Here is a 15835-nt window from a genome sequence, read left to right on the forward strand (position 1 = left end):
AAATTGAAACAAATAATTTTTTACTTTATCAAAATGGAATGTTTGGAATTCTGTGTGTATTTTCAGAACAAAAAATTAATGTAATACACTATGAAAGACAAACTGGAGCAAACAGTGACTTTTTAATGTTAACGAATTATCATTGGGAACATAAAGAAGGTATTTTTAGGGTTTCATTCAATTTTCTTCAAAGGTCCACTGAAGACCTTTCATTTTTATGATTACTCATATAAACACATTTGTCTCAGGTTTAGGAATAAGCATTTCTAAAGAAGGATAAGATATTTGCTAGATTCAATAATTTCTTTCTTTAAACTGTACTGTATTCTGGGTATAGAACTGAAGCTCTTGAGCTTGCAGGAATTGGAGATGTCCAAGTTCCAGTGGATACTTCAACACTTTTTAACATTTTTATTATTCTGCCCAGTAAGGAATAGTTTCTCCTGTACGAGGTTATTTCTCCTGCTCCAGCCTGTTCTTGAAAGAAAAACTCTTTAGATAAATTTATTGAACTATGAAGAATTTAATAAAATCTGCTTCTGTCACAGTATCAAAGTGCAACAAAGGGAAAGAAATTTGCCTACAGATGCAAAACAAGATAGTGGAAAAGCAAGGAACGTCTTTACTAATTGTCATCTTGGAATGAAATTCTTCCTTAAGGACAACCATGACAGGAACTTGCCTTTCAGTGAGGACAGCATGTTGCTGAGTAAGGAGATAAAGGCTGGAAGCCATTGCTGAGCCCTCTGATTTAAAACATCAATAAAATTCTTTCAGAAGAGCCAGTATATCTTTGGGAGAGTGTATGGAGCCAGAGAGAGATGAGGAGTGGTTTTCTTCTGAACTGTATCAAATTAATGGTTTTTTTTTAGATGAAACTATAGTTCACTGTATTATAATTCTGTTAAACTGATAGGTTTTGTGGAAAAAAAGGAGTTATGCTAAGGTTCTGATTCAACAATCCATCTACGTTTAAAACAGCACTTAATTTTCATTTTCAAAATAGAAGGTAAGCTCATACCGACACGTAAGGGTATGTCTTTGCTGATTGGTAGTGGACGTGTCTGTCTGCTCAAGTGCTGTAATGAAATGAGGTTTAGGTCTATGCAGAGATGTTGTCATTTGGTCTTTTTTGTTCTGGGTGTGTTATGACAATTCCCACAAATTGCCAGGATATGAGTGCATGGGTCACCCTTTTTTTTTTTTTTTTTTTTTTTTTTTGCCAGGCAGCTCTGTGTTTTTAATCACAGTGGTTTAAGGGAGGAGGTGGAAAGGGTCTAGAGTACAAGCAGCCCTTATGTTTTCATTTCATAAGCTGTTCTTTCCGTCTGACCGTATCAGTCATTTGCACAGGCATGTGAGAGGCTTAGGCTGTTTCTAGTTCAGTAAAAGCAAAGAATGAAACATAGCTGGGGGAGTAGAAAAATAGTGACTATATCCTGCAGCGTTACGCCTCAGTGGCAGAAGCCGTGTGGGATGGTATGGTTTCCCCTGAATCAGTCAATGTTGCAAGAGGAACCTAGGAGCACTAAGTCAGTGGAAGACTCCCCAGCGTCATAAATGGGCCTTTAAAAAAAAAAAAAAAGCATAAACCAGGCTGTAAACAGCAATTCGTGCAAGGGCAGCCTTGCCACTGATGCTGTATAATCTGCTGCTGAGGTGGGTGTCATGCAGGGGGTGTATGTCGCCAGCTTGATGTCTGTGACTGTGCGTGACTGTGTGGTTCCTTGCAGTACTGGGGTTAGGCAGTCTGCCCAAGTACTGTCTCCAGAGAGAGCAGTGCTTTATGGTGATCTCTCGTATTGCTTTGGCCTTTACAATTGGCAATTTGCTTGGCAGTTTATCCTGGAATTGATTGCATTTCTCTGCTGAATTAAATAACATGAGAGTTTAATACATTTACACTGCAAAAACCTAACTCCAGATTTCTTTTCCCTGCAAATGAATGTTGCTGTGATCCAACAAGTAAGGAATGCTATGTTGGGCAAAGTGTGACAATGAACTCCAGGGACAATGCTGATTCAGCTTCTGGGGTAGATGGGCTGGAGAGAAGAAGGGACTGTTAAGAACTCCAGGTGTAGCAGGAATCTCTTAATTGTACTTAATCTCAGATGACAACAAAATTATTACTGTTTTCCTGAAATATCTCAGGAATTATTCCCCTTTCACAACAGCTATCTCTAAACACAAAGAATTATACGTATCAAGGTCTCAACTTTTTAGGGCTGTATTACCAGTATTGGTACTTGGGTTTTTTCATGTTTCCTTTTTTTTCTATTTTTTTTTTAGTAAACCTTCAAGGACACTTGCACCTTCTAATGTTCAGGAGTGCCAAGCTTACAGAGCTCCTGTAAACTGTCTGAGCCTCTGCATGGTTATCCCTTCTGCAAACCCAGGCTCTAGTGTCTCAAACTGGACAGAAGGTTTCAATGGTTTGGGGTTACATATCACAAGAAACTGCCTAAACATCTGTTATGAAAAATGCAACCTATGAATAGAATTTGCTTTGTATTTCCACTTACAGAAGAATTTTTGTGGGTGCTCTCTGCTTGTGACTTATACAATATTTTCTAAGACTACATCTATTATGCAGAGGATTCAAAAATTGAGATGGGCAATTGAATACAGTATGATTTGCTAAAAGATTACCTCACAGTAAAGCAAAGTTGCCTTGCTGAAAGCAGGTAATGAAAAATTGTAGCTATCATTCTGGGTCTCCCTTTCAAGTAATAGAACATTTCCTCAAGCTGAATTGGGTGTTTTTGTATTTCAGTACCTGCCAAAAGGGGTGGGTTGGCTGCAAAGGGAAAACAGGAAATGGCCTGAAAATTAATAAGCTTGCAGAAAATAGGTTTTATGCTTGTGACCAAATCCTGCAGGGCCCACAGCTGCCCCTGGGGTACAGAAGCAGGAAATGTGGCAACAGAAGGAGACAGTATCTTTTTAGTTACAGAGCAGATTTACAAAGGATATCATCAAGTTGAATATTTAATTTACGCTTTTTGAATGTATGTTTAGTGAGAGAGCAGGAAGGGAAAATGAAAGTTTGCTTTCTCTGTAGTGGAGATCTAAGCTAAGATTTCACTTGTACTGGAAACAGTTCTGTGGCAAGATAAATTCTAACAGCACGTGGAGCTGCACATTCATGGAAAATACTGTAGTAAGTCAGGCAGAAGCCAAGACATTCAAATCTGTCACCATGCTACAATCTCTGACAACTTTTGAGGCTTTGCGGGACAGTAGAGGGGTAATTTGGATATTCCTCTTTCAAGAGATGGGATATTTGTGTGTCCTTTTTATATATGTGTTTATTGAGAGGTCATCTGTATAGGTACATGCACATAGTCGGGTCTACACAGTGGGCTTTAAATGGAGAATATGGATAATTGTGTTCTCATTTTGTGGGGTTATTTACATGGCAAAGATTCTAAAAGGGCTTTTGCAGAAATAGAGACCCTTGCCCTCAGAAATTGCCTTTATGTTCCCTTAGTCACAAATTGTTGAAGTCAATCATATCTCTTCTCTGATTTGCATAGGCCTTCAATAGGCGTGGGTTCGTGGTAGCTTTTGGTTTTGTGTCACTGTTTTTAGTTTCTAATTTCTGGAAATGCATTTGGTTTGCAAGGTTTGAGAATACATATTAGCTTCTAGCTTTTAAAATGGCAATCCAGAAGTTTTTCACTGGGCAGATATCAGGGAATGGGAGAACTGGAAGTTGCAACTTTCACCCTCTTTGTGTTTCGAGCAGCCTTTCCTGACAGGGATGCAACATTCAATGTGGAGTCAGACTTAGAGCTGGTGTAAGAGACAAGAATAATTCACTGTTTGAAAAGTAAAATGTGCCCTACAGGAAGGGATTGGTATTAGTGTTGACAAACAGCTATCTTTAAGATAAGTAGTTATAAATCAAGTCCTGTTCTTTGACCATCTGAACTCCTGATTGTAAAATATTGCATGCATAGATAGATGTGTGAGCAACCCTAGCTGTCAGAGATAGAGAAGAGATTATTGAATCAGAAAATTGCAACAATTCTTGAAGTTGCAAGTCTTAAGCTAGAATAGTAATGATATTTTTCAGTCAGTTTTAGAGATGGGGCTAGAGATACATACATATATATATGTGGCTAGCTGATACAACTCAGAGTTTCACCAAAATCAGTATATACCAGTGTTCACAATCCAGCACTCCAATCTATGGGTCACAGAGGTAGCCTAAAGTATTTTATGGTCTGATAAATGGGCACACGCTGAGCCAGTGCCTCTGGGCTATACAGCAGGATGATGGAGAGTGAGCCATTCTGAAGCAGCCAGGTCTCATCCTAGCCGGGAAATTCAGATGTGTTGCATTGACTCTCAAAATAAACTAGTATTTAAGGGAAAAGTAGTAAGCATCTACACTTGCAATAGTTTCATTTGAGATTTACAGGTCATTGTTCTTTGTACAAGCTGCTTTTCTCCATGACGTCATTTCAGTCAGTCCTGAAAAGACTTGATGAAGATGGGCTGAGAGAGGGAGAAGGGGTAGGGAGGGCTACACAGTGGTTTTATAGGAGTGAGCTGATCTATGTAAAGTGTGAAGATTTCTCGATGATGTTTCAAAGTCTGTGGTTTGATGTTGAAGTGATTTTATTTCCTGCTTTTATAATTTCAAAATTGAAATTGGTTTTTGTTCGTACTATAAGGCTCTTCATTAGAGCAGATGAATTTGGGCCCTTAACACAAAAGTATGAATTGTCATCTTTTTTGAGTAACACCATTGCCTACCTGAAGCAAAATACTGGTGGAGTAGGACACATTTGGTAGACAGTCTGCTCCACCTTTCTCAAGAGGAAATGTATGTTGGTTGGTTGTAAAGACCCCTGGAGCAGAGCCGATGTGCTGCTTTCTCAAGAAAGCCTTCCACTGAGAGAGCCAAGCTGTCTGGGGGCAGGGTCCTGCAAACATGAATTTCACAGAATGCAGGAGGTTACATACGGTGTAAGAGCTGCCTGTAGGGAGTGGGCACGCTCCTGAGGACGCACTGGAGTTGGAACTCCTGTCAGTACTTCATCCAGAAAAAGTCTTTCCAAAGTCTGCCAGTAGTTGTCTCTACGTGACATACAATGGAGTGACTCAGAGTTAAATATGGAATGCCCACTCTTTACTACTTTTAAACCTGTGGATGACCACCATGTATTTAACAAAAAATTATAAGGTTGGAGTAGGTTTTCTTAGGTCAGGAGTGTTCTTTTAACTAGAACAGTTATATAAGGCAAACAACACAGCAGTGGAGCCAGAAGCAGGGGGGAAAACACATACTGTGTACTCAGTCTCTTCTTTATTGCAGAATGGTTCTATGAGTTTGTTTCTTAATACTTTCAAAGACTTTCACTGCTGTTAGGGTGAGTTTGTACAGATAAACCAAATGCCTTGTCATTAGGAATTTACATGTCTGAATTTTTTTAAAATACACATTGTATTAGTGTGCTGGAAATGCACCAAGAAAGGCTGTGATCCTGACAACGTGGCTGAGATCCCGCCTGCTTGGAATTTGAGCAGAACCCAGCACAGTCCCTGTACTATTGGAAGCCATCCTGTGTCCTCGCAGCCAGGCCGTCAGCTGTCTGGGCATCTTCAGCGTGGGGCAGGATTTGCCTGGGTTTATAAGGAGATGGGCAAACCAGGGCACGCACAGTATATGTGAGCAGCCAGTTTTTCTGTAAATTAGTACCAGTCTCTTTGAATAAGCTAGTGCATCTTTTAGAAGAAATTAAGTGTACGTGGCTGAATAAGTGAGAAATACTAGCCTCATTAAGTTCCCTAACAAAATTCCTATTTCAACTTTGATTTTAGGGAGGAATCACATGGAAAAGAAACCACATTCTTTCCTTTTCTGTACACAAAGTGTTCCCAAGAATAAGCAGCTTCATGAGGGAAGTGCAAAGATGAAGAAAAGCTGGTGGAAAGAATAAAGAATAGTTGTGTTTCAAAAAGAGGGAGGGCAGGCAGGGACAGAAAAGCAGGCAGAATGTGGGGATGGATACTTAGAAAGGTGGGGAAGGAGCAACTGCAGAGTGATGTTCTCCAGTGGCCTTTCCTGACTGTGATACCTTTCATATAAATGGGATTTATCTGCAAATAATGCAAGTGAATAAAGAGAAAGAGACCATCTATGCAGTGCTCTGTAGCCACGGGAGGGAGCAAGACGTTCACAGGTGCTGTTTTGTTTAAAATGCACTTAGTCCAGGGCTGGATTCCACCACTTTCCTAGTCCCAGTCAGCAAATCAAGCAGAGAAATATACTCCAGCCAAGTAAGGTTTTGAGCTGATTTTTTTTTTTCCTCACATCTTCAAGCAGTAGCATGTTTTTCCACCTTGGCTACATGTCTGAACGGGTATGAAAATAACATGCTTCAGTGAAGGGTTCAGTGAGAGAAGTAAGGCACAGTGATCTTTCAACAGTAGGAACTATGGGTTTTCCTGAAATGACAGCTGTTGTGATGACCCCAGCTCACCATCTGACTGGCAACCAAATTCTACAGATAGCAGCAATTTGTAGAGTTTTATGAAAGGGGAAAGCATACATACTTCAAATGAAAACTAAATCAAGCACTGAAATCAGGGCAGGGCACGTGGATGTTTCAGCTATTTGCAAAAGCTGGATGCATTCACATATTCCACTGACATGTAGCTGAATCAGGTACTGTAATCTCCTGAAATGAAATACTATACCACTGAATTTAATAGAGGGTCTCAGCTGTAACTGCTAATGCTTTGTCTAGGAGAGATACTAGACTAATAGTATGGCTTTACAATTTTTTTTTCCAAATGTTCATAATCTTGGGTTGTTTTCCTGAAAAATAAAATGAGTAAGTATCATAGCAAGGGAAGCAAGAACAACAGAGCACACCAAAAAATCTAATGAATGTTCATCATAGTTAAACCAATGATTAGATTCAGGGCTTGATTATTCTCTGAACTACACTATAAATCATTTATGTCTGGATAAAATGAAATGGTGGAGTGGAGTCCCAGTATGAATGTAGAAGGTGGACTTAAATGAATGCAATTAAACTGGATTTCACAAAGATAGACCTTATCTTTGCATTACTCAAACCATTGCATGAGATCACTTTTTGTGATATTCGCTTGTCAGTAATAACTCAAGGGAAAGAAGGGAAGGCAGTTCAAATGCAGGATTTTCCTATCTAAGGGGCTAGTTAATTCATGCTTTAAATAAGGAAATAAATGTTTTATGCTTTGCTCTGTATTTGCAAGACCTGTCTTACATAAGCTAATGCTAGGACACAAAGGAGAATGAGGTAGTCGCTCTCTTGGAGGCCTGCTCGCCCCATTAATAGCTCCAAGCTATCTACATGTGTCTTTGGATCAAGGCACTATTGTGTTGTTAAAATATAAATATTTAAAAGCCCATGCCTTTTAAAATGGAAACGTTGAAAGCTTTTAAGAGAAGTATCATCTAACTTTAAAGCTCCATCCTGTTGCTGTTTCTAGTTATTTCCATATGAAACAGTGGGGAAACTGAGGCACTGAGCTCTGTAGTGACTTTGCCTAGGTTACACAGTAGGTCAGGAGTGGAAATAAGTATTGCAGGTTCTTCCTTCAGTGCCAACACTGTCTCTATTCTATAAATCATTTCATTAAATATAAGTAGTGAATTAAGGGTTTTTTCCTTCATTAGAATGTTAAGCTAGTCTTGGTTTCACTGCAGGAAACTGAATTAGAGGCCCATGATTCATGTATTTGTAGGCGTAGGCAGCTGTACACCAAGTACAGTACAAAGAATATTAACATTTTTAATTGCCTGCAAGCACTATTGGTAATACAGCATCTTTCATAGCAAAGATTACTCCTAAAAGAAAGGATTTAGAGCCATATATCTTATACCCTGTATAGCCTGTAAGTCTTATAGTGAATAATGGGCCATATATGATTTATTTAAAGAACGGTGTGCTCACGTTTATCTGAGGAGACCCTTACTGTTAGCTTGAGGATGTACTAAATCCTTAAATGGGAGACATAGGGAGTGTGCTAATTGTCCAGGCACAATATGTTAATATCATTAACTTGAAGATGCACTAAATCCTTGAATGGGTGACATAGGGAGTGTGCTAACTGTCCAGGTGCAAGATATGTTAAAGAGTTCCCGGAAAGTTAATGAATAGACATGAGTGACTTGTATAAAGAGGGGGTTGAAAGGTTCCTTTGGGGTGCATGACTTTGGTGGAGTGATCCTTCATGTACCCAGCGCTGCCAAATAAAGATAACCTCCGCTTGCTTGAATATTGGTAAAGTGATTCAATAGCAGTTTTATCCTTCCCCTGTTTGAAAAAGAGAAACTGAGGTCCTGAGGTATTACACAGTAAGTGTGAGTCAAAGTAAAATGCTGGGGTTTAGATGGATTTTTTGCCTTAGAACGTGTATACGGAGAGTTTGACCTGTACTTTATTAATGTGTAGAATATTTATGTTGCGTAAAACTCTGTGCACGTAAGTCTTCCAGAAAGCTTATCAGGAATTATGAAGCTGTATTCCTGGCTCAGGTATTGTGACTCTGCATCCTTCTGTTCTGCCCTCTATCACTTAGGTGATAATGATGTGCCATAAGGCAGGAGGCAGTACTTTAAAAGTCACAATCAGGTGATGCGCTATAGAGCGAAGCCTGGTAGCCATGTTATCAGTGGCAATATCTCAGTATACTCTGTTTTCTGGAAAGTGACAAGTCTAAAAGCAATCTAAAAATCATTAGGGCTTTCTTGAATACTTGCATTAACTAATCCTTTATTGGATTATTGGTTTTTTTTTAGCCTCAAGAGTGCATCGAGAGTGAGTCATCTTACTCCAAAACTAGTCATTAAAACTTGCAGTGGTACAACTTAGAACTATATTTCTTTGGTCTTTTCACAGAATAGCATGTACTAATACCTGGTTGGAATAGTAGCCAGAGGAGAGATGCTCTTCTGCCTAACATGGGACTTCTTGTGTCATTTTGGTGAAAAGAAGGGCCCTGCTTATAGAGACCCAACAATAGCAATATAACAAAAAGCAGTTTTAAACTAAGTGCTCCTCCCACCACTATCAGTTCATTGTTAGTAACTGCAAACACTCCAAAGCTGTTTCTTGGTGTGGAACTTCTGAGGAGGACTGCAGAGATGCCATATCAGTGCCTTGACAGCTATTCCATGCCTGTGTCCATGGCAGTCATATAAAAGCTTTGACATTGGTATAGTACTGTCTCTGGTAGCTTTGAATAATTGGACTTTATATGCACCTACTTAGTTAACTTCAAACCATCTTCCTAGAAACAAATAAAACCTTATTGATAAAGGAAAAGTGGGGAGCTAGACTTGTATTTGCAGGAAAAGCAAATAAAGTGTTTATAATGTAAAATCTGTGTCAGAAGAACCCATGCAAGTACAATTTTAGCATTTGCCTAGCTTCAGCAGAAGGAACTAAGAGATTTGCATAAGTGTCTGTGACAAGAAAGAAATTGAAGCCTTTCGTTGTATGCATAGATAAGACATTTTTGACCATCAGTGATAGGAGATGACTTTTTGGAAAATTTGGAAAATTATATTCTACTGAGAAATATCTTAGAGAAAATGTAAGAATTAACAAATTAAATCCCTGGTTAACAACTGAAAGCGCTTTCTAAAAAGAAAACAAATTAGCAGTCAAAATTAATTAATTATTTTTTTTAGTCTTCTGTTAAAAGTGTATTGTTGGACATCTTTGGCATCTCTATTTTTAAATAGTCTGCAACCATTCCATGATCCCTAAAAATATCTTGTCTTATAGCACAGCCTGAGAAAATGTAGAGTATAGTACATTCCACATGTTTCCACATCAACAATATTTTTACAGTATTCATCTTCTGTGCCATTAACTTCCTGAAAAATTTACAAGAGCCTAAAGCAAACATACTTTTTCTTCTGGGTTCCCTTCAAGTTTGAGATTTAAGATACTTCATTTATTCCATTTTTGTGAGACTGATTTATTTTTTCTGTTACTGAAGAAAAAAAAAATTAGGTAGAACCATCCAGAGATTGTGATGAACCGAGAGCTACACTCCACATACTGCCAGCACTAATGCCCATTAACTTCACTAATGTTCCCCAGGGAGGAAATTCTGCATTTTACCTTCTTGTGGTGATGTGTCTCAGTCTTGATATCCCTGAAATGAGGCAGCCTCCAAAACTGTGAAGACTGCATAAGGAGATGTAGGAAGGAGTTCATCCAAACACTAATTATATACATAAACCAGATATGCCTTCTGCCTGCCTCACCTGGCAGTGAGTTACCCTTGCGTGATAGCACTGTGTAGTAGTGTGGGACAACTGGATGCTGGAACTGCGCAACCAAGTACTAAGGCATCTCCACCTCCCAATACTAAGGGTCCTCCTGAAGTTCTAGTATTTAAAACTACGATGTACTGCTGCGGAATCAGCATGTAGGCTGAAAGAAGTTGTGTTAAAGAGACCAGCTCTGCTACTGATTACTAATGCACCATTTAAAAACCTGACTGTAATAAAATTCTGGGGGTTATGTCTAATATCACTGAGTATCAGAGAAGTACCCCCAGTTTGTTGTCAGGGAGGTAAGTAACTTCTGAAGCAATTATGAAAGCTAGTCATTGTAATAATTACCATTGGTTATCAACATGTTTTTGAAAAGGAAATCCAGATGCAGTATTACAAGGCTCCAAACATCTCCCTTTTGGGGATTGCTGCACTCGCTGATATAATTTCACCTGACATTTCACCCATCTTATTAACAAGGCGAGTGAAATGTCAGAAGGCATTAAGTCAAAACATGCTGCATTCCCTAAGGGACACTATACTTCTGTATAGTCAGAGAAACTTGTAAGAGGATAGAAAGATCACTTTAGAGTGAAGGCACGTGAATCACCAGGTTCATCTATCATGAACAGGACTGTAGGCACTTCAGTTATACCAAGAGATTGGTAACTACAGTGAGTTTTTGTCATCTTGCAAACCTTTTTTGCATACAGTAAAGTGTACAGGCCTTTTCAACATTTACTTTGTACTTTAAAAGTAAAACAAAGTCCTTTGCATCAGGGTATTTCATTCCTTTGGTTCAAGGATCTTTGTTACCATTTTGTTTGGTTTTGTTCTTCAGGTGGATATAAAAGAACCAGGTGTTTCTTGACTTTAGAAAAGGGAATTTTATTTCTTTGGCTCAGAATTAAAAAGAATGATAGATCTGTCCACAGAAACAGCTCTACAGATGAAGCGTAGGGGCCAGACTTTCAGTTGTTTCCACTAGATTGCCCCTCTGGATTTAAAAATAAAGGAACTGCACGTGTATTCATTCAGGTATGGACATGTACACACAAACATACATTTGCACTCCAGTTTACTTCCATTTGAACACAGTGCAGATTCTAGTCTTCATTGTCTTGCCTCAAGTCTTAATCTGTTGTTTGTTGTCCCTTTGTACTGCTTAGTGTTGTGTAGATCCAGTGCAGATACAGATGCATTTTTGTGGAGTAATTATTTTGCAGAAAGCCAGCTGTTCAGAATTAACCTGTAAAATATGGAATTGCACACTTGTAGGAACGGTGCACATAATTCAGTGTGTGTGATGCACTTCAAAGGGCAGTTTTCAAGTCCTGTTTTAAAATTACCATCTGATCTTTTAATCAGTTGTCTTTTTCGTGAAGTTTTTTTATGGTAAAGGACAACAGAGTGGTGTAATAACCATTTCCATTATTTCTACCACTCAACTAATGCTTGCAATCCCCACTGACACAAATATTCTATGATTCTGTGCTTTCTGCATATTTAAATCCATGAAGTGTATGCAGCAGTAGTCAGCATGGTAGATGGAAGAAGGGAAGTAAGCACAAATGACTGTCTCGGGGATTTTTTTTCTCTGCATTAGAAAGAAGATCTAGAAGATACAGCCTGCTTTTTCCCACAGTTGTGACTAGCTTGTACCACATCAAAAAAATTAATACAGCTGAGAGAGGTAGCTTGTCATGTCTTTGTGAAATCCCCTTATCAGAGCAAACTGAGGAGTCATTAAAATACCTTGACCTCCAATAAAATTAGCCATGCCTTTGTCAATACAACTGTTTTCTCACTGGGATTGTATTTGGTATGAATTTGCATAAAATCCTGGTAAGTGCACCATCTTCTTTGGTCTGGAAAAGACATTCAGCCCATTAACGTTACAATGTTAATAGCAAAATTAATTCAAGTCCTTTGTTTGTTTTGGGTTTGGTTCTTTTTTGTTATTGGGTCATTTGGGGTTTTTTTGGTTGTCTTTTTTTACTCTTGAGTATCACGCAGGCCTAATGATCTGGAGGGGTTTATACTCAAAGAATATATACGTGGTGTTTTTATAAACATCAGCTGTCAACTGTTTTAATTGTTGTAAATCTATTCGCTGCTCATTAGAACAAGGAGAACTCCAATTGGTTTTCAGTGTGGGACAGAGTACAAATTAAAACTATATACTTCCTACTGAGAGAATACAGTTTTGTTTCCCAGATGTTTCAAAATAATTTCTGGTTTTCCTTCCTTACAGGCAAGGAAAAATTGTCTCCTTTTCACTAGAACATACACCATTTATAATACTTTACCCTCTGCCTAGCCAGATTGCACAGTGGTGTGTTCATCCTCTGAATGCTTTGATCAAGTGTTTGGCAAGTTGTTCTCTTTAAAAGGGCTAGAAAGAATGAGTGTGGAGTGCACAATTTGGAGAAAATCAGTTCCTGAGAGTTATTAGTTTCCTATCTTTTTAAGCAAATATGCTATGTTTAGAATGGCAGTCATGGGTTAAAAATAATGATCTATTTAGCTTTACATCAGAGCTGGATTAAAGTTTGTGATGTCTTGGGGCTTTGAGAATTTGCCCAAACTTCCTTCTCTGTTCAGCTTTGCTGCTTGAAACTTGGGTGCAGGTTGCAGCAGGTTTCAGATATGAAAGTTATGGTTCAACTGCTACTTTAAAGTCACTGACTTTTGTAAGTTTTCCTCTACAAATCCAATGTTGGATTTCTCATATATGTTTTTATTTAGAAGCTCTGAGCTTCCAAAGAATCTCTGATCTCGCTGAGGTTTTTCAGACCCATTGGCGAATCTGATCAGATAAATAGCATTTTAGAAGAAACCTGAGACCAGCTTTACTTGTGACTTTGATACATGCAAGAGTAGCAGTGGATATACGTGAGCATATCTTTGTGAAACAGCTTAGGAGAACTTTCACTTTTAGTCACCTTTAATTTACTTTAAAGCTGCGGTAATTCTGAACCAGTATATACACTATGTAGAGGGCATGCAGTTGACTACACTGTCGTGGCTGGATACAAACTCATTCCTGAGGGGGGAAAAGGAAACATAATTTGCACTGTTCCATCTCTTGTGAATGCTTTTAGTGACTGTAAATGGTTTACAGTAAGATAGTGACCACATGTCTGCGTGAGCCACCTTGTCTAGAGCAGATGATGGAAGTCTTTTGATGGGTTTAGGCTGGTCTCATTTGGCTGCTGAACTGCAGTGTCTCAAGTTTTCAAATTCAATCATTGCTGCTGCTGCATTGATTCATTTTGATGCAGTTTCCCTCCCAGTGGCATGGCTGCAGCAGTGAAGGACTGGGCAGGTGTAAAACAAGCTTCAGTTCACAATTTCTACAGTTTCATAAATTGTAAGACAAAGGAATATACCTTTTTTCTCTTTGGCTTTTACAGTCCTTCTTAGATGTAAGATCAGAGGGAAAACTGTCCAAAGGTGCCCCTTGGCTGTATACACAAAAACACGCTGGTCATAGCCAGGGAAGGTTTTTCTCAAAAATAAAACCCTCTAAAGCCAAAATGGTAGGTATCTGAATAAAAATGGGACTTCTGTTCAGAGATGTTGTTTAGCACTTGATTTCAGTGTTTGGTTAATTGATTAGCATACTGTTAGTCATTCAAGTTTGAACGTTAGTTCCCATGACACATTGCTAATGTATGATAATGAGGAGGAAAACCCTTTGCAATCATTTGTGCACCTGGTACAGCAGCCTTGGACATGACATGTACCTTAACTCAATGAACCATAAGACTGGAATAATTTCCTTCATGGAAAAATATGCTTAATTAACTGTTAAAAAATATGAATGAGGATGGACAGTTTTCAGTTTCAGTCTCTTGTCAGTAAGGATTTGTTGGCTGAGATCTGAATCCTTTGTGTGTGTCTGTACTATGATTGCTCTTTCTTTTTTCTTCCATTACTTAAATCACTTTAGGAAGTTTTGAGCCCTTTTGAGGGAAGGCCTAGAACTTTCTAAGGGAAAGATGAAACGTTATTTTCACGCAAAGCTATTTCTTACTTCACTAGGCAAGGAAGCGAATGTTTTTGTATTAGTTTCCTACTGCTTGCCATGATACAGTACTGCAAGCACGCTAAAGTTCCAGGACCAGTGTGGCTTGTCACTCCCTGGTTTATTTTAGAGGTTTCTCTTAGTAGTATCCTGAATAGAAAATTAAAGGAATGGAAAGCCAGGGATTTGTTGTTTTAGTCCAACACCTGTCTACTGTTGTGCTTATTCAACTCCTACAGCTGGGAGGTGGCAAGAAATTGTTTTTGCATCCTCATTCTCCACAAAAGGATTTGACACAAACCCCTCCATAGTTCTTTGATTGTTATCCCGTTTGTTTTACAAGCATGTTTTTCAAACCCATGCTGTCCCCCTTGCCTTAGGGAAGCCTGGAAGCCAGGATCATAGATAAAGGAGCTGATAGTTGGGATTTGATCTGTGTGGGATCCCATCTGTGTGGAGAGCAGAATGTCTGGGTTTTGTTTGGCATCCATTTCTAACTGGGAAGCTTGTGCTTTTTCAAAACAATATGAAGTAAAATTTAGTACCAGAAGTATTTTTTGATAACAGGTAAGAAAGCTATGAGGGCTTGCTTATGAGTACTGAAGAAGCATACATTATAAATAAATCTTTATTTCTGAGACTAATCACTGGAGCGATTTTGTATTACCATAGTGTCAGTTGAAGCCAAAGTCCTGATCTGCATTATCTATTGCAATGTATTTTCAAATTTACTCCTCCCCATACCCCCAAAAAAAACTTATCCAGATCCAATAGGTGATTGGCAATCTATGATCAAGTGTCCCTGTTACTGCAACAAAGAGCCAAAAGGTGTAACCGGCTGTGCAGGTAGAATGAAATTCAGATGGTGGGAGGGCAGCATGCAGTAGGTTTCTCATTTGGCTCCTCAGCCTTAGTGCAATCAGAGAACTAGAAGCTTGCTTTGCTCCTTGCATTTTCTTCCCTTCTCAGGTCTATGCGTTGCTTAGGCTTGCTCTGTGACACTTCTGCTGTCGTCTTGTACATGCCTCTAAAAATAGCACATAAGAACACCACCTCGATTATATCTTTTATTTTCTTGCAGGGAGTGATTGGGGTTTCTTTGATAGGCCGCTGGGAGAGGAAGTGAAGCTCAGAGTATAGGTAAACCAGGAGTATAATAAACAACTTGCCAGGAGAGACCAGAGTGGTTGTGGAATGGCCACTGTCCTGCAGGGCACAAGAGGGTGCTGTGCACTTAGCAGACAGCAGGCAAAAACTCCTTATTTTTAGTGGTACAGGTTACTATAACTGACTGATGCAAATAAAAGACTAAAAAATTAAAGCTTTAATATCTTATTGGATAGAAAGCTTTTCAGAATCTCCTTCCTGCTGTCCAAAATCACATGTCTGGCAAGTGAATGAAGCTTCAAAAAGATATAAGGGAATTTCTATGCTGTGGGAAACAGACGAGGTACAGAAATAGGCAGTAACTAAGGAATGAATAAAGCTGAATGGACAAAATGAAATGG

Source organism: Falco cherrug, chromosome 3, assembly GCF_023634085.1.
Source record: "Falco cherrug isolate bFalChe1 chromosome 3, bFalChe1.pri, whole genome shotgun sequence".
NCBI classification, from domain to species: Eukaryota; Metazoa; Chordata; class Aves; order Falconiformes; family Falconidae; genus Falco; species Falco cherrug.